This window comes from Bos indicus, chromosome 1 (assembly GCF_029378745.1).
Source record: "Bos indicus isolate NIAB-ARS_2022 breed Sahiwal x Tharparkar chromosome 1, NIAB-ARS_B.indTharparkar_mat_pri_1.0, whole genome shotgun sequence".
Lineage (NCBI taxonomy): Eukaryota > Metazoa > Chordata > Mammalia > Artiodactyla > Bovidae > Bos > Bos indicus.
In genome coordinates this window covers 69209006-69232068 of record NC_091760.1, presented here as the reverse complement: position 1 = coordinate 69232068, position 23063 = coordinate 69209006, and the positions used below count along the sequence as shown (strand labels likewise).

General features: G+C 44.6%; 1 protein-coding gene across 11 annotated transcripts in view; it reads right to left on the bottom strand.

Annotated features, from left to right (window-relative positions):
* Nucleotides 1-23063, bottom strand: part of KALRN (kalirin RhoGEF kinase) — a 689644-nt gene that overhangs the window by 509716 nt on the left and 156865 nt on the right. The window contains exon 1 of one of the 11 annotated variants that reach the window (XM_070800763.1): nucleotides 17744-18226. The exons of 9 other annotated variants lie outside the window; for them this stretch is intronic. The gene's annotated coding sequence lies outside the window, so the exon portion shown is untranslated. Of the gene's footprint in view, nucleotides 1-17743; nucleotides 18227-23063 lie in introns of those variants that run through there. One more of the 11 variants, XM_070800824.1, reaches the window with a different exon arrangement.

Sequence of the window (23063 nt, the reverse complement as noted above, 5' to 3'; positions counted from 1 at the left end):
CAAGCTTGCTAGTCTATAACTGCCTGAATCTGGCAATTCCCATCTTTTTACATCCTAGGCATTTCCCATTCTTATGCATTGATTTCTTAGTGATTTGCCTGTGATGACATAGGCAAGTTCCTTCAGTGTTCCAGGATGCAATTTATTCAAGACTGAGATACAGAGCATTCTCAAAGCAGTGTGGGGAGGTGGACAGAGCAGGAGGGCCGGGGGTTCTAATCCCTCTAGCTCTAGAAACCCTGCAGGCTTAATTTCTCTGTCTTGTGGATTCATATGTAAAACGAGGCTAACAACACTAATCTCACACAGAGACAATGTCTACAAAGTCCCGATGGTGCATCAATGGCAAGTATTTTGGCTAAGATTGTTGCAATAGCTTGGGGTTTGTATTATGCCCTCACCTTTCTTGGCCGTCAGTTCTTACGTGGATAAACTGTTGGGCATTTTCCAATCTGAACTATACCTTCTTTGGCTGGATACAGTGGGAGCAGGATGACAGACTTGACCCTTGCCTTCTCCATTTCCCTTTAAGATGATTCAACTTTTCCAAGAAGAAAACCAAAACCCTTCTCTATACTGTTCTCAAGCTTGTCTCCTGCTAGCTTTAGTTTTGTTACCTGACTTTACTTTAAATTTTTGTATAAGGCCTTTAAACATCTAGCTCCTCGAAGAAGACCCTTTCCCTTCATAATTCATGCTGCTCATCTTAAAGTGAAGACCAACCTCTTTCCAAAGTGTGGGCAGTCCTCAAGATTTCATAGTCACTTGAAGCTCAAGGTCAAAGCAACCTACATCTAAACTTCCAACCATTGGGAATTGAGTGCCAGTACAGGAAAAACCCCTTCCTACCTTTTCAGGGATCTTTGTTCTTCTAGTTATACATGTGTGAAAAGACAATGTGTGATAATTATGTTGCAGGCTGCCAGGAGCTAGGGCGGACCCTCAAGCTGGGAAGTGGAAACTGCCAAAGAAACTGAGTAGCCAGGATGTGGGCTGACTTAACAGTCCTACTTTCTATTTTAAAGGCACCCAACTAGGGGGAAGCATGTGCCCAGCTCCACAGTCAGCCACTCTATGGAAAGCCCAGCTGGTGAAACCAGCGGGCATAACCAAGGCACCTCCACCTCTATGGTGATAGCCTACCTCACAAAATACATGCTTTGTAAATCAAGCATCACAAGAGCCCAAATTTCAGCTCCCGCTTTTGCAAGTCCTCGTGACTATTCTGTTATTGCTGCTTTTGTGGGACTTGGCAGTAAATGTTTGCTACAAGGATTAAAGGCTGCTGGAGACCTGGGTTCAATCCCTGGGTCAGGAAGATCCCCTGGAGAAGGAAATGGGAACCCACTGCAGTATTCTTGCCTAGGAAATCCCATGGACAGGGGAGCCTGGTGGGCTACAGTCCATGGGGTCACAAAAGAGTCAGACACGACTGAGTGACTAACACACCTACAGGTGGAAATCCTAAGTGCCTTTCATACCTGATGTGAAGTCTCACACCTACCCTCTGAGATATATATTATTTCTACATTTTATGGATGAAAACTAAAAGTGAGTGAAATCAAATAATTTACCCGAAGTTATAGGACTAGGGCATAGGGAACTCTATTCAATATTCTGTGAATAAAACCTATATGAGAAAGGAATCTGAAAATAATATCTGTGTATATATAATTGAATCACTTTGCTGTACACCTGAAACACAGCATTGTAAATAAACTATACTCCAATAAATTAAAAAAAAAAACTGAAAAAGCACAAAGTTATAGGGCTAGGAAAGGATGAAGTCACAATTTGAATTCAGGTCTATTCCATTCCGATAACTGTGCACAAAACCTCAAATTATATGGATCTATCTCATCTAGTTCCTGAGCACTCTGGGTCAAGGCACATTCGAAGCATCAGCAGTCTTAGACACACAGTTTGATGTGACTGGGTTGAGCCTCCAGTGCCTGAGTTTCTATAGAGTCAGAAGATAGTCAGACTGCTGAGCCTCTGCTTCGGTTTCCTGCTGAGCACGGCAATTAGTACCCTGCAGCTAGCATTGTGATCTAAAGCTCCACCTGACTGATTAGAGCCTTGCTCATCATTTGCCATGCCCCTCAACTGGAGCAGACCGGAGGGAAATGTCTTAGCCCTGTGCTCCCAAGTCACTGTCTGGGAGCCTGCCAGGAGTGGATAGATTGCCCCACAGGGTAGGACCACAGACTCCCTTGACCCTGAGGGTCTCTCACCACTTGTAGACTCCGGTGACACCCTCTCCCAGGATTACCCTTATCTTCCCCTACCTTGGATGGTGGATGGTGGTGCTGGCCTGAAAGAAACTTTCTTTTGTGATGCTCCACTGGATCCCATGTATTTCACTGCTCAGTTGTGTCCGACTCTTTGCAACCCCATGAACTATAGCCTGCCAGGATCTTCTGTCCATGGGATTTTTCCAGGCAAGAATATTGGAGTGGGTTGCCATTTCCTTAAGCATCACAAAAGAAAGTGATCCATGGTGGCAACTATTTCCACCAAGCCCTGTAAGGACAGGCCAGAGACTGGCCAGATGCTCACCAAACCCATTCCCTCTTCTTCTGGAGGACACAATTCTTATTTTTTCCACTCTCCCTTGCATTTCAGAGCAGTCATGTGACTGAGCTCTAGCCAATGAAATATGGGCAGAAATGTTATGTGCCACTTCCAGGGCTAGCCCATAAAATCATCCCACACATGTGTCCTCTACTCTCTCTCTCTCCTCTTCTGAAGGCTGAAAGCAGAATTCCACTAGAGGACTCCAAGGAATGGCAGAGTCACTAAAGAGAAATGGAACATCTGGAGTGAACTATGATGTGAGCAAGAAATAAGCTTCTATTACACTACCCCTGATACTTGTAGATTATTTTAGTAGGCAACATATGATGACCAATTAGCAGAGAACACCAACACTGTTGACATAATTTTGGGTGAAACATGGTGATGGTAAACTACGCAGGCTGAAGAAATTACTTTCTCCATTCCAAAATCTCTGTCTAGTGTTAATGTGTGAGGAGTAGACAGGTCTCATTTAAAAGCAATAAGGATATGGCAGTGATGCGGGTACCAAAACTTGTGGTAGTTTTGTGGGAGATAAATATAAAAAAAGGAATAATTTAGGGGGACTTAGAACTACTTAGGACTCAGTAGTTAGCTGGGCTCTCTATTCTCCTCTCTGAAAAAGTTGATCCATTCCCATGCCTCTGACAAACACATGTGAAAGTATCAGGTAAATTTCAAAGATAGATAGATATTAACACAAAGCACTGTGATTGTTTTTATTCCCAAATCTAAATTCTTGACCTTGTCTCTCACCCAGCCTAGCTCCAGCTGCATGGCCAACCACCAGCAGGTATTTCCATTTGGATGCAAAGTTCAAATCTTCCTCTATTCTCAACTTTGTCCCCATCCTGTCAGAGAGGGGAATCATCACTTGCTTCACACCTAACATATGCCATATCCGTACGTAATAATTATAATATATAATATTATATATACATGATTATAGTAATCACCTAATTAAATTCTCTTATATTCTTTCCTGATATAAATGTCATTATCTCATTTTGCAGATGTGGAAACTGAGATTCATAGAAGTTATAAAACGATTTGGCCAAGGTCACACAATTGGTAACTAGGAAGAACAATTTTCATTTATGTAAAACCTATAACTGATGAGAGTGCTTCCTTAAACAGCTAAATACACCTGGTGGTGTGCTACAGCCTATTGTTCTGGTGCCCAAGAGCCAGTGGTAATCATCAGAATTTTTGCCAGCTGGTTGTTAAATAGGTTGGTAGCTTGAAAACTGCCACAGACAGAAGTATTTACACGTTGGAAATTGGCAAATGCTACAAAGGCTACAATCAGGACTTTCATTCCTCCATCACTAACAACTCTTTCTATTTGGACCAGTTAGGCAGGCAACACTGTTGTTCTGTTGAGATTTCAGGAACAAGAATTAGGAGGAAAAAGCCTTATGGAAGACTTTGCAAACAAAAAACTAACAAAAGTAAAGGCAAACATTACCAAGATACAAAGCAGTGAGGAAGAAGTATGAGTCCCTCAGAATGGCTCAAGCGTCTAACAATTCCATACAAGCTCTCCCAGTAAACTGGTAAGAATGAAAAAGAACGATGCCAGTTTAGGAGGAGAAGCAGTTAAACTGTAGGGCAATGTGAAGAAATGCTATGGAAAGAAAGATCACAGAGATTTAGTTTTAGAACTAAGGGACGAGGGAGGTATTACAAGCCCCTTGGGGTCACTTCTGAACTAGGGATTATTAAAAAAAATTTTTAACCCCCAAATCTGCAGTTAGCACATTAATGCAGCAGCACGGATAATCCAAAGCAGAAGATAAAATCACATGATGCATTCCAAAGCCAAAGATAAATAACTGGAATACTTCCTTTGATCAGCTGCACATAGTTTACCTTTTGTAATCAAAGTACCTTAATTAGATGAGCATGTGTATATATACAGTATTTAGGGAAAGGAGGTTAGAAGCTTACAAAGTGGTTAGGGGCATTCAGCCTGCATTCACTTTTTTTTTTTTAAGTAAACACTCCCCCTGTGGACAATAATCCCCATGTGAAAAATAAAAAAATCGGTGTTTTTATTTGTGGCCTAGAGGAATTATTCCCAAACCTGGCTTATCATCAAATTTGGCTGAAAAAAAATTTAAACATAGACTTTGGTATCTATATTTAGATTTAGATTCAAGGAGTATAAGAAACAATATGTGTTTGCCAGAACTGAACTGAAAGACTCATAAAAGCATAACACCAAAGCAATAATTTTTGTTAAAGGATTAAAGAATCCTAAGAAGAAACCTAAACAAGGTTGACCAACCAACCCCAGTAAGGCCAGGGAGGGAAAAACACTTAGGGCAGAGGGACTGAGGGAATTCCAGTTTTTGAAGAGATTACACCAGATGAAGCTGGACTCTAGGAAGGAATACTAATTGCCACTTATTAGCTATGTTTGAAAAGCAGAGACATTACTTTGCCAACAAAGGTCCATCTACTCAAGGCTATGGTTTTTCCAGTGGTCATGTATGGATGTGAGAGTTGGACTGTGAAGAAAGCTGAGCGCCGAAGAATTGATGCTTTTGAACTGTGGTGTTGGAGAAGACTCTTGAGAGTCCCTTGGACTGCAAGGAGATCCAACCCGTCCATTCTAAAGGAGATCAGTCCTGGGTGTTCTTTGGAAGGAGTGATACTAAAGCTGAAACTCCAGTACTTTGGCCACCTCATGTGAAGAGTTGACTCATTGGAAAAGACCCTGATGCTGGGAGGGATTGGGGGCAGGAGGAGAAGGGGATGACAGAGGATGAGATGGCTGGATGGCATCACCAACTCAATGGACGTTTCAGTGAACTCCGGGAGTTGGTGATGGACAGGGAGGCCCGGTGTGCTGCGATTCATGGGGTCGCAAAGAGTCAGACATGACTGAGGGACTGAACTGAACTGACTGAGCTATGTTTGGGGAGAAGGCAATGGCACCCCACTCCAGTACTCTTGCCTGGAGAATCCCATGGACGGAGGAGCCTGGTAGGCTGCAGTCCATGGGATCGCGAAGAGTCGGACATGACTGAGTGACTTCACTTTCACTTTTCACTTTCATGCATTGGAGGAGGAAATGGCAACCCACTCCAGTGTTCTTGCCTGGAGAATCCCAGGGATGGGGGAGCCTGGTGGGCTGCCGTCTATGGGGTCGCACAGAGTCAGACATGACTGAAGCAACTTAGCAGCAGCAGCTATGTTTGGAGGGTGAATGACAATCTCACTGGGCTTCAGAATTCTTATCTATGGGATGAGGAGATTCACGCCAAAACTGAGAGGTGCTTTCCATTCTCCAACTGCCTATCACAGTTTCTAGCACAGAGGAGTTCATTGTTAGCTACTGCTCTATTATTATTTTCTCCTTTCACCCTGCTTTGGGAACATTATCCATTTCCAAAGCTATAGAAGCTGTTGCCTGGGTGCTGCCAACCTCCCTCTCCTGCAGCACCCTACAGCAGGCTCAGAGTACAGGATGACAGAGAACGTTCATCACTGCACCAGGCCAAAAATCAAAAGAGCCCCTTTCACATGGCTCTGCTTTCAACTCTGCATGACCTTGAACAAGCTTGCTTCCCTTGGTCTCAGTTTCTAGTCCTGAAATGGGCACAATAAAAAAGAACCTGTCCTGGCCAGAAAGCTCTAATGAAGAGCCCAGGAGAATGGGTTAATATTAAGCTCCAGACAGCTCAGGGATAACAAGACAGTTGTCACTGTCCCTGGGAAGCTCTCCCTCCCTCCTGTGTCAGGGAGATGGTTGGTACTCCCAACCTGCTGCACTGAGCTTCTGCTCATTGGAGACTTGATGACAGATTGCACCAAGTTTCTGGGAGACAAAATGATCTCTCCAGTCTCAGAGCTCTGCAGTGAGGAGGAGGGAGGATAGGAAGCTTCCCCTGAGTACTGCAACCAAGGTTCCTGAGAGCAGCACATAAAACATTCATGGAACTCGAGCCACCACTAGAACATGTCCGGGGGTATAGGAAACAAGCAAAGCTAAGAGTGGAGAATGCTTCTGGCCTACCCTGCCAGCTGCCAAAACCCAATGGGAACCCGCTGGGGCCAGCCAGGAGCAGCAGGACAGTCATAGAGGGCCACAGCAGCTTGAAAGCACCAGAGACTCGGGAAGAGTCTCAGGAATTAAGGGAAGGGTACTTTGTTCCCTACCAGAGAGGAAAACAGGCATGTCTTGAAAAAAAAAAAAAGGTGGTGACGCAAAATTAGGAGGGAAGGACCCTAGTTTGTACCTGTTGTAAGAGATCATCACAGGAGAGATGAACAAAGGCCACATGTTGGAGAAGGAAGACTTGGGAAGAGGGAAAGGCTGATGAGTTTGTGAGAATGCAACCTGAATAAAAGTGAAGGAGAGAGACAAAGAGGAGGAGAGAGGGTTCCAAAAAATTAGGATACCCAAACTTAATTAAAAGAGTAGGGTGGAGTGGCTGCTACTTATCAACACGGGAAAGAAAATTCTAGATCTTTATGCTGACTTCTTTCTAATTTAAATTTTCTAAGTCACTTCCATGTAAATGAAGTACACCAAACACATGGGATTTCACACTTCCAACTTGAGTTAGCTCTGAAGTCACCATATTTTCTCTCCATCCACCCCATCCCCTCATCAAGTGAAGGGAGGTAGGAGGTAGGGAGGGGTGACAGGGTGAGGAGTGACAGAAAATGCCCAGATGGCCCTAGCCTGCTGACTGGGTCATCCTCATTTCCAGCAGCTCTTGCTCATAGCTCCAAAGCCCAAGTCTAACTAGAGATGAGGAGATAGCCCAGGTAAAAGCCACTTCTTCCTAAGATGGAAGCCACATCATTGGAGTAACTCCCATGGCTACGTTTATGGACTTAATTCATATCAAATTGATTTCAGTTCAGTTCAGTTCAGTCACTCAGTCGTGTCCGACTCTTTGCGACCCCATGAATTGCAGCACGCCAGGCCTCCCTGTCCATCACCAACTCCCGGAGTTCACTCAAACTCATGTCCATCGAGTCGGTGATGCCATCCAGCCATCTCATCCTCTGTCATCCCCTTCTCCTCCTGCCCCCAATCCCTCCCAGCATCACAGTTTTTTCCAATGAGTCAACTCTTCAAATGAGGTGGCCCAAGTATTGGAGTTTCGGCTTTAGCATCAGTCCTTCCAAAGAACACCCAGGACTGATCTCCTTTAGAATGGACTGGTTGGATCTCCTTGCAGTTCAAGGGACTCTCAAGAGTCTTCTCCAACACCACTCCTTTTCCTATTTGGAACCAGTCTGTCGTTCCATGTCCAGTTCTAAATGTTGCTTCCTGACCTGCATACAGGTTTCTCAAGAGGCAGGTCAGGTGGTCTGGTATTCCCATCTCTTTCAGAATTTTCCATAGTTTATTGTGATCCACACAGTCAAAGGCTTTGGCATAGTCAAATTAATTTACATATCCTTAAAAGTTAAACATTCTCCAAAAGTAAACATTCCCATCTTCTACTTCTTTATGTTTAATGTTCTCCATCAGATCTGGAGTTCCCAATGGCAGCTCTAGACTTCTCCCTTCCCACCAGGAGCTTTGGGAGAACAGAAATCATACCCATCAAACTGTACAGACCCCAGCAGAGCCATAAACAGGACTTCGTGAATACTTTTTGATGAGGATGGCATTTTAAATCCTTGTTATTCCCTAAGGATTCTCCTCCAGGAAGAGAAAAGTTCTGAGAACTAGCAATGCCTGTTAAAAAGGAAAACACACAAGGTTCCAGTCTTCCGTGGGGAGTGCCAAGGCCTGGAGTGACCAGGAGCTCAGCCAGCCGGAGTCAAGGAAAGCCATTGTTCTTCCCGCTATGAAGGACGACTTGCACCATGCAATGTCTCCACCACCCTCTGAGCCCCAAATTCAGCTGGGACTTCCCAGACCTCACAATCCTGCATTGGTTAGGATTGTGTTTGGCCGAGAATAATGGAAAACCCCACTTATACAAGTAAGGTGCTTATATGTCTCAAGAAACAAGAAGTCTGGAGCTGGCAATCTGGAGCTACTTCAATGGTGACTATATTCTTGATCCACCATCTTTGCACATGGCTTTTGTCTCTTGGTCACAAGATGGCCGCAACACCTCCTGGCATCTTGGTCCCATTCCAGGAAGGAAGAAGGGTGAAAAGCAAACAGCTTTCTCTTTGGGTGTTTTTATCTTTACTTGAGAAGAGAAGGCCTTCCCATTGACTTGTGCCTACATATCAAAAGAATCATGTCACATGGTCTCTCCTAGTGGCAAAGGAAGCTGGAAATGTAAGTATTTCACTCTCCACCCTTCATAATAAACGAAGAAAAGGGAGAAGGTCTTTGGAATAGATGCAAGGTGTACCAGCTGCAGTATTTGTGCCATTCATACAGATTCACAAATCAAAAGGACACACCCTCCTAAAAGGGATGATGTGGGGTGCCTCTTGATTGTCTGTTCTCTTAAATGGGGAAGGCTGTGAAAAAATGTACCCAAGGCTCAGAAAAGACTCCTGGGCTCCCAAATGTGCCCCCTTCCACTGAACGTGCTGAGTCACTTTTACATGTATTGCTCACCACAATTCCCCAGGGCACGGATAACCTATCCCACTTTTAAAGATAAAGAAGGAAAGGCTAATACCAAATGTCCATGGCTTACAAGAGGGAGAAACAGATTCTGAACCCAGATTTCTAGTCTCAAATCAGTGCTCTTTTCTTTACACCATTGGTCATTCTTATACTGCAGCCTATTCCTGCTGTAATCCCTGAACCCTTCCTGTTTATGACAATCCTTTCCCCTTTTAAAATGGAGATTAATGCAAAAGGAGAAGACAGGGCATAGGGAATCTGGAAAATACCATAAAAGGTTGGAAAAGATCAGGAACCTCTCACTCTTGCCAACAGAATGCACTCTCCCAAAACTCACCCAAAAGAGGTTTTAAAAAACCAAATTCATGAATAGAAGATGTCTTCCAGGGGTCCTCTGCTCCATGGCCCTCACTCCACCCACCTCAAACTGCAGAGACAGATCTTGGAGTTCCCTGGCATGTCTGCGACTACCCCCCAATGCAGGTTGCTGCACAGGCTCGGCATTGCTCAGGCTAGCCACGTACTCCTCCAGCAGAGCACTTCTATCCCTGCATGGCAATTGCCTGGCCACTGTTTTGACTTCCATACAAGACCCTTCACTTGTCAAGAAAAAAGGACTAATTCAATATCCTATCTGCAGCATCTAGCATGATGCCTGGTACATGGTAAGGTCTTAATAAAATATATTCAAATAAATAATGCAAAACATCAATTCTTATTGTAGTATCTGTGTATTTCTTTTTGTCCTCTCCAGAGTAGAAACAGAAAGCAGCTGGTCACTCTGGTAGGAGCTCAAATAGACTCCACAGACTCCAAGGATAGTAGAATTCGAGCCATTCAGCACAAATTTCTTAGGATGTAAGATCCAAGGAGGCTGAAATCTACAGCATTGGAAATGATGTTTCTGTATTTTGGGGTGGGTTGAGGGTGTGAGAAGGAGAAGGAAATGAGCTCTGAACTTCTAACTCTTAGTGGGACTCTTGGTGCAAGAAAAACAGAGAAGAAGGGAAATGGGAAGAAGCGCAGCCTGGAAGCAACAAGAGTGAATGCCAGACGCTACGTGAGCTTCCCATTCAGCGAATCGGTGCTTCGCCACACAGGCAGCCTGGACTCGACTTCAAAGTCCCCCTGCCTCTGGCTTCTCAGGCTCTTTTTTTAGCTTAAGTCCATCCTACTGCTTTGCCCTGACCCCTGGTACCCTGCCCCTGACTCTCTCCTAGCACTGATCCATCATGCTTTCATAGATTCCCTGAGTCTAGCTGAGGCCCCAAGATCCATTCCTGCTCTGCCCACTGCAGCATGATGGAGGAGGAGGATGAAGAAGCGAAAGGCACCTCTTAAGTAGCGGTTCCTAGCCTCCCTGGAGTCAATGACCCCTTTAAGAATCTGAGAAAAGCCACAGGCTTTGCCCCTGCTACAATTGCACATATGCATACAACCACAAAATTTTCATGTGATTATAGGAGCTTGAACAGGCTTCCCAGGTGGCTTAGTGGTAAAGAATCCAAGGAGCCTGGTGGGCTACAGTCCACAGGGCTGCAAACAGTCAGACATGACTGAGCATGCACGCACATAGGAGCTGGGCAGACCTCCAACAAAGCCTACTCATGAACCCAGAATAAGAACTCCGGGTCCAAGGGCAGGCACAACTTTTGTCTTAGGGCTGTTGCACTCCCTGGGAGAAGCTCTCAATGGCCTGGGCAGGCCACTCCCAGCTTGTCTTTCCCACATGGAAGCTTTTGGAACAGTGAGAACACAAATTGTCTCTTTGATCCCTCCCACCTGAGAATCCTTTAATGAAAACACTAAGTGTTTACTGTGTGGCAAGCTGTGGGAAGTCAAAGGAGTGACACACATCTTCTGGAAATCTAATCTTCACAATGAACTTGTGGAGCAGATATTCTCCCTTTCAGATGAGGAAATCAGGCTTAAAGAAGTTAAGGAATCAGGTGGTCACACAAATGCATAGTGGGTTATGGAATACAGAATCAGACCCAGGCTTATCAGGGGTCCATGGCTGCTCTTGTGTGCACCACATTCGAAACAGTTCCCAAGCCTAGATTACCGTTGGAAGTAAGCAAAAGAAAGCTCCCCTGGCCACCCAAAATCTAACCCCTCCCTCCTTGCCCACAAAAGCCTACAATTCCACAATCGGAAATCTAGCCAAAGAGAGAACTAATGCCTCATGGTTATGAAGCCATTTCTCTGGTTCTATATCAGTGTGGTTTTGCTGTTTGGACAGCTCATGGAACTGTCACCTGAGTCACTGAGTGTAGACCAGAAGACAGGGTAGGGAGCACTCCAGCAGGAAGTAGTGAAAGCAGCTGAAGGTGGGTTGGAGGACATGCTAGAGAGCATCTTCGAAGATGCAATGAAGAAAACTAGCTGGCAGATGGAAGGAACATTCCCCGATAAACTGTAAAGCAAGAAAAAATAATAAGACAACACCTGAAAAAGTCCTTCCTATGAACAACACTGTAGGAGCTTGAGGTCAAAGCAAAGGACAAGTCCTACCTTGTTAGGTAGCTGTTGGAGGGTTTGGGGCTGGAAATGGCCTTTAGAATGGACTATTTTCACATGCTGAGACTAAGCTGGTGATCAAGCCCAACAGAGATCATTCAGGAAAGATGTCACCCATAGCTGGAAGAATGTCACAGCTTGGGAGGAGTGGGGTGGGGACTAAGTCAGCCTATGATTTGACCGAGTCTGGAATCCAGGAGACAGTGAAAGCAATTTGGGAGCAAATAAGGGGAGAGGAAAAGACCTCATTCTGGGTGTCTGTTTATAACCAGCACCTAGGGCTTACTTTTAGAGGCCAGAGGCAAGGGCTTGATAAGCAAGAGGGCTGGTCTTGACTAAAGCACCTGAAGAAGGTTGGGCCCCTTCCCCCAGCATCATGGAAATTCAGGAAATCAAATTAAAAAATTATAACATAGAATGAAAATTAAAAGTTTAACATGCTATAAGTCTGCAGAATAGCATATTCTCCAAACATATTAGAATTGATATAAGGCAAAGCTAGTCAACAATACCATTATGTATGTATGTAAAGATTAAAAAAGTGTTTATAATTTTTTGTTAAAATAATCCCAAATGGTCAACAATAAGAGTGTAGTTAAATAAATCACAGCATAATTGTTAGGTATGTAGGGTCTGAAATCAGAATGCTTAAAGTCCTGGCTTTGTCAGTCAAGAATTATGTGCCCTTTTGAAAATTTAGTTCCTTAAGCCTCCATTTCCTCACCTGTAAATGGGTATAATTATAGTAATTGCCTTCTAGTATTATTATTTGGCACAGTGCTTGATATATTCCTAGATAACTATATAGCAAGAAATTATTCCAGAAAATGTTAGCTGGCAGTTTTGTTGTCATTTTAGAAAGCAGGGAAAATCACCAGGCCATTCAGGTATGACCTAAATCAAATCCCTTGTGATTATACAGTGGAGGTGATGAATAGATTCAAGGGATTAGATCTGGTAGACAGAGTGCCTGAAGAACTGGGCAGAGGTTTGTTAACACTGCAGAGGAGGCAGTGACCAAAAACACTCCAAAGAAATGCAAGGAGGCAAAGTGGTTGTCTGAGGAGGCCTTTCAAATAACTGAGGAAAGAAGAGAAGTGAAAAGCAAGGGAAAAAGGGAAAGATATACCCAATGAATGCAGAGTTCCAGAGAATAGCAAGGAGAGATAAGAATGTCTTCTTCAAGATAGAACACTATTGAGCCATTAAAAATAATTTATAGAAATATAATATTGGAAGATGTTTACAAATAACTTGTTTGGGGTCTTAAGAAGGAAATTATAAAAGCATGCATGCTTTATTTTTGTTATTCCTACATTTATATAGTTCTGTATCTATGTTTTATACATGTATTTTTTTCAATTTAAATATAGTTGATTTACAACATTGTGTTAGTTTCAACGTGTATGTATTTATGTGATTAAAAAGATGAGAAAAAGATTCAGAAAAGACTAGCCAAGGAGAAAAAGAAAGCACTTTTGCACTCAGAAATGAAGACAAGAAAGACCAACTTCAATACAGCCAGAAAAAGCTCTAACGGAGTATGATGCTGAGGAATTTCTTTGATGTGAGCTTATAGAAAATTCCTGGCTGTCACTGCTGCCCCTGCCTTCACCCTGCCCTTCTTTTCACTTGTCCTCAGTCCATGAATCAGGATTTGAATCTCTTCAATTGCAGGAGGGTGGAGAAGAGCTACTCCACGTTCAAGGTCAGGAGGGCTGGCCGTGAGGAGATATCCCTCTTCCAAGGTAAGGAGCAGCAGCTGCGCCTTGCTAGAGCAGCTGTGAAGAGATATTCCACATCCAAGGTAAGAGAAACCCAAGTAAGATGGTAGGTGTTGCGAGAGGCATCAGAGGGCAGACACACTGAAACCATACTCACAGAAAACTAGTGAATCTGAACACACGGACCACAGCCTTGTCTAACTCAATGAAACTAAGCCATGCCGTGTGGGGCCACCAAAGATGGGCGGGTCATGGTGGAGAGGTCTAACAGAATGTGGTCCACTGGAGAAGGGAATGGCAAACCACTTCAGTATTCTTGCCTTGAGAACCCCATGAACAGTATGAAAAGGCAAAATGATAGGATACTGAAAGAGGAACTCCCCAGGTCAGTAGGTGCCCAATATGCTACTGGAGATCAGTGGAGAAATAACTCCAGAAAGAATGAAGGGATGGAGCCAAAGCAAAAACAATACCCAGTTGTGGATGTGACTGGTGATAGAAGCAAGGTCTGATGTTGTAAAGAGCAATATTGCATAGGAACCTGGAATCTTAGGTCCATGAATCAGGGCAAATTGGAAGTGGTCAAACAGGAGATGGCAAGAGTGAACGTCGACATTCTAGGAATCAGCAAACTGAAATGGACTGGAATGGGTGAATTTAACTCAGATGACCATTATATCTACTACTGTGGGCAGGAATCCCTTAGAAGAAATGGAGTAGCCATTATGGTCAACAAAAGAGTCTGAAATGCAGTACTTGGATGCAATCTCAAAAATGACAGAATGATCTCTGTTCGTTTCCAAGGCAAATCATTCAATATCATGGTAATCCAAGCCTATGCTCCAACCAGTAATGCTGAGGACCTGAAGTTAAACGGTTCTATGAAGACTAACAGACCTTTTAAAACTAACAAACACCCAAAAAAGATGTCCTTTTCATTATAGGGGACTGGAATGCAAAAGTAGAAAGTCAAGAAACACCTGGAATAACAGGAAAATCTGGCCTTGGAATACAGAATGAAGCAGGGCAAAGGTTAATAGAGTTTTGCCAAGAGAACGCACTGGTCATACCAAACACCTTCTTCCAACAACACAAGAGAAGACCCTACACATGGACATCACCAGATGGTCAACACCAAAATCAGACTGATTATATTCTTTGCATCCAAAGATGGAGAAGCTCTATACAGTCCACAAAAACAAGACCAGGAGCTGACTGTGGCTCAGATCATGAACTCCCTATTGCCAAATTCAGACTGAAGTTGAAGAAAGTAGGGAAAACCACTAGACCATTCAGGTATGACCTAAATCAAATCCCTTACGATTATACAGTGGAAGTGAGAAATAGATTTAAGGGCCTAGATCTGATAGATAGAGTGCCTGATGAACTATGGAATGAGGTTCGTGACATTGTACAGGAGACAGGGATCAAGACCATCCCCATGGAAAAGAAATGCAGAAAAGCAAAATGGCTGTCTGGGGAAGCCTTACAAATAGCTGTGAAAAGAAGAGAAGCAAAAAGCAAAGGAGAAAAGGAAAGATAGAAGCATCTGAATGCAGAGTTCCAAAGAATAGCAAGGAGAGATAAGAAAGCCTTCCTCGGCGATCAATGCAAAGAAATAGAGGAAAACAACAGAATGGGAAAGACTAGAGATCTCTTCAAGAAAATTAGAGATACCAAGGGAACATTTCATGCAAAGGTGGGCTCAATAAAGGACAGAAATGGTATGGACCTAACAGAAGCAAAAGATATTAAGAAGAGGTGGCAAGAATACACAGCAGAACTGTACAAAAAAGATCTTCACAACCCAGATAATCACAATGATGTGATCACTGACGTAGAGCCAGACATCCTGGAATATGAAGTCAAGTGGGCCTGAGATAGCATCACGATGAACAAAGCTAGTGGAGGTGATGGAATTCCAGTGGAGCTATTTCAAATCCTGAAAGATGATGCTGTGTAAGTGCTGCACTCAATATGCCAGCAAATTTGGAAAACTCAGCAGTGGCCACAGGACTGGAAAAGGTCAGTTTTCATTCCAATCCCAAAGAAAGGGAATGCCAAAGAATGCTCAAACTACCGCACAATTGCACTCATCTCACATGCTAGTAAAGTAATGCTCAAAATTCTCCAAGCCAGGCTTCAGCAATATGTGAACCATGAACTTCCTGATGTTCAAGCTGGTTTTAGAAAAAGCAGAGGAACCAGAGATCAAATTGCCAACATCCGCTGGATTATGGAAAAAGCAAGAGAGTTCCAGAAAAACATCTATTTCTGCTTTATTGACTATGCTAAAGCCTTTGACTGTGTGGATCACAATCAACTGTGGAAAATCCTGAAAGAGATGGGCATACCAGACCACCTGACCTGCCTCTTGAGAAACCTGTATGCAGGTCAGGAAGCAACAGTTAGAACTGGACATGGAACAACAGACTGGTTCCAAATAGGAAAAGGAGTACATCAAGGCTGTATATTGTCACCCTGGTTATTTAACTTATATGCAGACTATATCATGAGAACGCTGGGCTGGAAGAAGCACAAGCTGGAATCAAGATTGCCGGGAGAAATATCAATAACTTCACATATGCAGATGACACCACCCTTATGGCAGAAAGTGAAGAGGAACTAAAAAGCCTCTGGGTGAAAGTGAAAGAGGAGAGTGAAAAAGTTGGCTTAAAGCTCAACATTCCTAAAATGAAGATCATGGCATCTGGTCCCATCACTTCATGGGAAATAGATGGGGAAACAGTGGAAACACTGTCAGACTTTATTTTTTGGGGCTCCAAAATCACTGCAGATGGTGACTGCAGCCATAAAATTAAAAGACGCTTACTCCTTGGAAGGAAAGTTATGACCAATCTAGATAGCATATTGAAAAGCAGAGACATTACTTTGCCAACAATGGTCCGTCTACTCAAGGCTATGGTTTTTCCAGTAGTCATGTATGGATGTGAGAGTTGGACTGTGAAGAAAGCTGAGGGCCAAAGAATTGATGTTTTTGAACTGTGGTGTTGGAGAAGACTCTTGAGAGTCCCTTGGACTACAAGGAGATCCAACCAGTCCATTTTAAAGGAGATCAGTCCTGGGTGTTCTTTGGAAGGAATGATGCTAAAGCTGAAACCCCAGTACTTTGGCCACCTCATGAGAAGAGTTGACTCATTGGAAAAGACTCTGAAGCTGGGGGGGATTGATGGCAGGAGGAGAAGGGGACGACAGTGGATGAGATGGCTGGATGGAATCACCAACTCAATGTACATGAGTTTGAGTGAACTCCAGGAGTTGTTGATGGACAGGGGGGCCTGGCGTGCTGCAATTCATGGGGTCGCAAAGATCGGACACAACTGAGCGACTGAACTGAAGTGAATCTCAGAAACAGGAAACAGAGGCCTCCATTATTATCAGTATGACTGATGATAACAGTAATACCTCTCATGGGAGGAGCACTTCATCTTTTCTATGAGTGCTTCACACACCCAACCAGTCTTTAAAACAACCTTTACCTGAGCATTGACCAAGAGTAGGACCCCATCTGCAGCTCATCCCAGTCTGAAATGCACAACCTCCCCCGGGCCAGGAATTAAATGAGTAAATCAGGGATGCTCGCTCAGGCCACACAAATCAGGAGAGGACCATGTACATCATGCAGATGTCACCGAAGGGCAGTTCTGAGGGTTTTTGGCTAAGACTGTTACCAAAACTCAAGTCCCTGTGCCTGCCACACAGTGAGCCAAATAATACCAAAACGTCTGAGTTTGGAGCGAGAAAGATTTACTGCAGGGCCCCACAAGGATTGAGTGGATTATGCCTTAAAACCCCCAAACCCCTCAAAAGTTTTCAGCAAAGCCCTTTTCTAGGAAGGTGAGAGAAGGGCATGGTTAGTTGTTGCAAATTTCTTGGTGTCTGCTCTTGATGTCAGTCATGGCCAGGTAACGATGTTCCTATAAATCTCTACCAAACAAATGTTATTGTGTTTTTACAAGAAAGGACAAGGTCCCAAGGGTCAACTTTCACCCTCCAAGGTCCAGGTCCTGGCTAAGAGGAGACAGATCTCAGCTGGCTGCTCCTTCAAGGCCATGTCCCCAAACCCTGCTCAGCTGTCATTGCTGAGGGAGTCAGGTGCCCAGGACCCAGTTGGCCCTCAGACTTCTCATGCAGCCTGTATAGTGGGTGCTAGGTCCCAAGGCAGCCTGCCAGCACTATTAGGCTGCAAGGCAGGGATGGAGAGAGGTTCAGCCCTGCCTCAAGGCCTGGGCCCATGTGCAGCCTTGGCAAGGGCTCTGGAGCCCTGCACGACATAGCCCCCCAGCCTGTTCCCCGCCCACCCCGCCCCCAGCCCACCCACTGGCCTGAGGCTTACCTCTTACCTCACTCTCTGCCTAATGACCATCATTCCAGCAACAGTTGGCTGAACAGCCCCATTAACGGTAGATCATTGACAGTTGGTTGCTTGGGGGAGGGGCCCACTGTAGTGGTGACCAATGGCTGAACAGAACCACTAACGGTCACACATGGACAGTTGGTTGCTTGGGGGAAGGGCCCACTGCAGTGCAGACCAATGGCTGAGCAGGACAACTAACGGTCACACATGGACAGTTGGTTGCTTGGGGGAGGGGCCCACTGCAGTGGTGACCAATGGCTGAGCAGGACAACTAACGGTCACACATGGACAGTTGGTTGCTCGGGGTAGGGATCCTTTGCAGTGCTGAACAATGGCTGAGTGACCATTAATGGTCTCATAGTAACCATTGCTTGGTAACAGGGTGAGAGATAACAAGCTGAAGGGGAGCTATAAATAATGATGAATCATATTATGCAATAGAGGAGGGCAATATGCAACCCTTAGCATGCAGCAGTTGCTGGGCACCATTACGGTGCAAGCCACTATGGTTATAGTTACTGCAAGATCACTACCATGGGATGGTTAGAGTGGCAGCAGTTAGGGCTCCCCTCTCAGTATAAGCAGCCTGAGGAGCCTGAGGGCCAGTAGGGTCCTGGATGCTTGGCTCCTTCAGTGATTACAGATGAGCAGGACCTGGGGACCTGGCTGAGATCTGTCTCTTCAGAAGCACCTAGGTACTGGTGGGAGGACTCAGACTGAGTGCTGGACCCAGGCAGGGTAACCAGCCAGAGCAAGGACCCCCTCCTCTTAGCCAGGGCCTGGACCTTGGAGGGTGAAAGCTGAACCTTGGAAACTTGCCGTTTCTTGTCAGAACAGAGAATAATATTTGTTTGGTGGAGATTTACAGGAACATCGTTACCCGACAGTGGTTTGCCTCAAGAACAAAGGATTTAGCACCAAGAAATCTGCAACAACTAACCACGCCTCTCCCTCACCTTTCCTAGAAAAGGTCTTGCTAAAAGCTTTTAGGGAGTTTGGTCTTTTTAAGGCATGATCCACCCATCTCCTTGTGGGGCCTGCAGTAAACCTTTTTCTGTTGCAAACTCCAACATGTTGGTAATGTTTGGCCTCAGTGTGTGTCAGGTACATAGACTAGCATTTCGGTAACAAGATCAGTGGAGGCATGGAAAACACTCTACCCCATTTCCCATTTATTCCCAGTATTCAGAGTGGGTAGCTGGGGAAGAATTCCATGCCCTGAGGACAAAGCTGGCAATGAAAGAAATGTCCCCAGTTCTCTTCCTCTGGGCTCTGGGGAGCTCTGCCTCCTCCCAATGCAAAAGAGCAATTTTGTTGAGAATCAAAACAATTATATGTGTGCATGAGTGCAGATGAGTTTGATGCAAGTGTCTGAAATTAGGGTCCTGGCAGGTAGGCAGGCTTTTGCAGGCTTCGGCAGCTGTCCTTTTGTGCAGAAGCACGGATAAAGCACCCCATGCTCACTGCTAAACTCGGCTCCTCATTGTTATCCAAACAATGGAGTCAAGAGGTAGATGAGAGTGGAGGCAAAGAGAGGGGCATTGTGGAGCCAATTCCGTGCCCAGGAATAAGCATCCAAGGGCAGTGATTCATTGAGGCTTTATATTTTAAGACCTCCTTTCAGGGCAGGTTGGATAAGCCAGGTGGCTCTGTAAGGGCCTTGGGGAGGAGAAAGAAAAGACCGATTCCATCTTCCCACCTTGCCCACACAGGGAGACTCACAAGGAGGTTCTGGAAATGACAACATTCTATTAGGACTCTTAGAAGGTCAGGGTCCACTCGCAAGGAGCTCCCTCTCCATCCTCAACAAAGCACTTCAACGTGCACCATCAGTTTGATCCTTACAACAGGGGAATGGACAACCTATCGGTTTATAGCAGGCAGCATCCCAAGGACCACGTCACATAGGAGGTCTTGAGGAAAGTGAGGGACTCTGTGGGGAAGAATGAGGCCCTGTGAGGTCTGGTAAGCAAGGTTTCAGCAGCTTGGCTAAGCTCCAGGAGAGAAGGTAATTAACACAGGGCTGCAGGAAAAGTTCTTTCCACCTTCTGAATGTGTGGATGTGGTTTCTTCTAAGTCTTAACCTTCTCACTAATTCTTCCCACATCTCTTCTAGTAGTAATAACCAGTCAACTTTGCAAACAGACTCTAAAGTATTTGTGGTCCACAGACATTTACCCCAATGTGCAGTATTTGCAACAACTACATACACATGTTCTCATTCTGGTGATTCCCCCAACCTTTCACCTAACCCCCTACCATCGAGATTCGCTTCTCTTCCTAACATTCAGGTCTACCAGCTCAGGGTCCTCGAACACACGGCCTTAGAAAACACACTTTCCCTGATATTCAGCCCTCTTCTTGTGAAGCCATAGATAAGGGCCCATCCAGGAAGGGAAAAAGACCAGGCTGAAATCTGAGAAACCACACTGATCCAGAGGCCCTGGCGGTGCCTAGTGTACAAGGAGCACTGGGCAAAGGCTCGGTGCCCTTTGGGTTCAGCTTCATCAGGAAATATATCTCCCAACTCAACTCAGATACTATTGATACTTTGTCCTGCTCTTGTAGGGCAAACCATTTATGCTTTAGTAACATGGAGATGCAGGTTTAACGACAGGTGACAGCCAACAGCAGGTCTTACATGAAGATTATTCACTTCCATGTTCACCTGGAGGTAATGTTCATCCTGGTGGGAATAAGGTTGTCACTCTTTTTGAATACTGCATTTCATTCTAAGAAGTAGGTACTAGTATCATGACCACCAAGAAGCTGGAACCTAGGGAGGCACCTAACTTGCCTATCATCACACATATAATAGAGATAAGGGAGCCAGGATTAGAATTGGATCTCTCTGAGTCCAACGCCCCAAATCTGCACCCTCCTTGCCCTGGAACTCCTTCCCTCTCCTCCAGACCTATCTGAATCCTGCCATGTGACTCTATACTAATGGCATCACTAGAAGAGACCTGGGGGGATAGTCCCACTCATATTGATCTCTCCTCCCTCTGCTCTTTTATTACACTCACAGTCTGAGGTACTCCACCTAGCATTTGATTTTTTTTTTCACTCTCCTATTTCTCTCTGATTGCTTCATATGTGACCTCTTGGCTCCAAATCAGTCCTTGATCCTGGATCATTTTCTCTCACTTCTCCCACTATGCCGTGGGCACTGTAAGCACTAGTGAACAATTAGTTTGAGAGACACAGATTCACACTCTAGTTGGCACCCTCTTTCTGGGGTACAGAATTTCAAAAGTCAGAATTTTTCCTAATTCTACCTTTTTGGCTCCTTTTACAAATTAACAGTTGTGTTTATGAAGAATTCTAAAGAAATGGGAAAATGCTTATGATAAAATGTCAAGCTAAAAGAGAAAGGATGCAAAAATAAATATACCTGTCTGAGTTCAACTATGTAAAAAATACATTAAAAGGTTGGAGAAAATATATTAAAGAAAAAAGAAAATAAAGACTGGAAGGAAATATACCAAAGGTTAAAGAGGGGTTATCTCTGGTAGGACTATTAAAGATTGCTATTTTTCCATTTAGTTTTCAGTCTCTCTTTTGGAAATGTCAGAAACTGCACTTAAATTCCAGAATGAAAGTCAAATTGGATTCTATCTGTAGAGGAGTCGGTGAGAGTGAACTTGGTGGTGAAAAAGAGTTACGTTAGGGAAAAAAAATTCTAAAAATATTTCATTCAGGGTCCAAACAGACAAACAAAAATCACTCTAGGAACTAAAAATGGAGGAAAATTGACTACCCAAACAACAGAAAAGCTAAGACGCCAAATAGGATGGCGTCAGAGTCACCCATGGAAACTTCCCATTTCCAGGACAGGTGGGCCTAACTTCCTTCGCCCAGAAAATGGAGCCATCAGAGAGAGAAGAGAATAATGCCCCATCTCCTTTTTTCCTCCACCCTTCAGTTTCCTGCCAGTGTCTTCCATTAGTCAAATTCAGTTAGAGGCCAGATCTCACGGGGCCTGGGAAACACAGTCTGCAGGGGCTGGCAACCTGCAAAACCCAACAGGGCAGGACAAGCTGGGAGAGGAGGGGATCCGAAGGGAAACTCTCTCAGGACCAGCACGAAGGGGGCTAAATTAGATCAAATATCAAATTCTAGGTCAGGTCAATACAGAATAAAAGGACACATGTTGACAATTTTCAGGAGTATGTAAGTTTTGCACACATGCAATTAGTTCAAGGCAAACACATTCTATTTTAACAGCCATCTAAATATCAGTATTTCCCAAACTTTCCTGATAGTAAGAGTCCCCTGGAGTTATTTGTTAAACACACAGGTTCCCAGGCCCCTACCTGAAGATATGAATTTTGATCTGCCCAGACCTTCTGTGGTAGATTAAAAGACGGCAACAAATTGTTTGCTGCTGCTGCTATTGCTAAGTCGCTTCAGTCGTGTCCAACTCTGTGCAACCCCATAGATGGCAGCCCACCAGGCTCCCCCGTCCCTGGGATTCTCCGTTGCCATTTCCTTCTCCAATGCATGAAAGTGAAAAGTTAAAGTGAAATCGCTCAGTCCTGTCCAACTCTTAGTGACCCCATGGACTGCAGCCTACCAGGGTCCTCCATCCATGGGATTTTCCAGGCAAGAGTACTGGAAGTGGGGTGCCATTGTCTTCTCCAAATTGTTTGCTAGTCCTCCCATTAAGAGACAGAGTCCACTCCCCTTCCTTTGCATCTGGAATGGTTTTAGTGACTTGCTTGACCAATAGAATGAAATGGAAGGAGCCGTCTAAGGCCTTGGAGCATCTGCCAAGTACCCTTGAAATACTCACAATGAGAAAGCCAGCCACGACATAGGAAATCTAACTACCCTGAGACCCCCATCCTATCAGAAAACCCCAGAGAGCCTTGTGGAAGAACCACACAAAGAGAGGGAAATGGCTGGCCAGCTCAGCTGTTCCCCTTAGCATCAGACATGGTATGAAGAGCTGTCCTAGACATCCCAGCCTCTGCACACACAATGTGAGAGTGTGTGTGTGTGTGTGTGTGTGTGTGTGTGTGTGTGTGTGTTGGGGAAGCAAAAGACGGTAGGGAAAGAATCTAGCTACAGCCAATATGGAAGCCTCAAACATAGCAGTAGTGTACCTGTCCCAGCCATCTCTAACCATAAGAGCCACCCCTGAGGCCTCAAATGTTATGAAGTAGAGATAAGCCACCCCCACTGTGCCCTGCCTGAATTCTTGACCCACAAAATCATGAGCATAATAAAATGGCTTTTGTTTCAGGCTGTTATGTCTTGGGTCAGCAACAGATAAAAGGAACACCTTGCCAGGGAT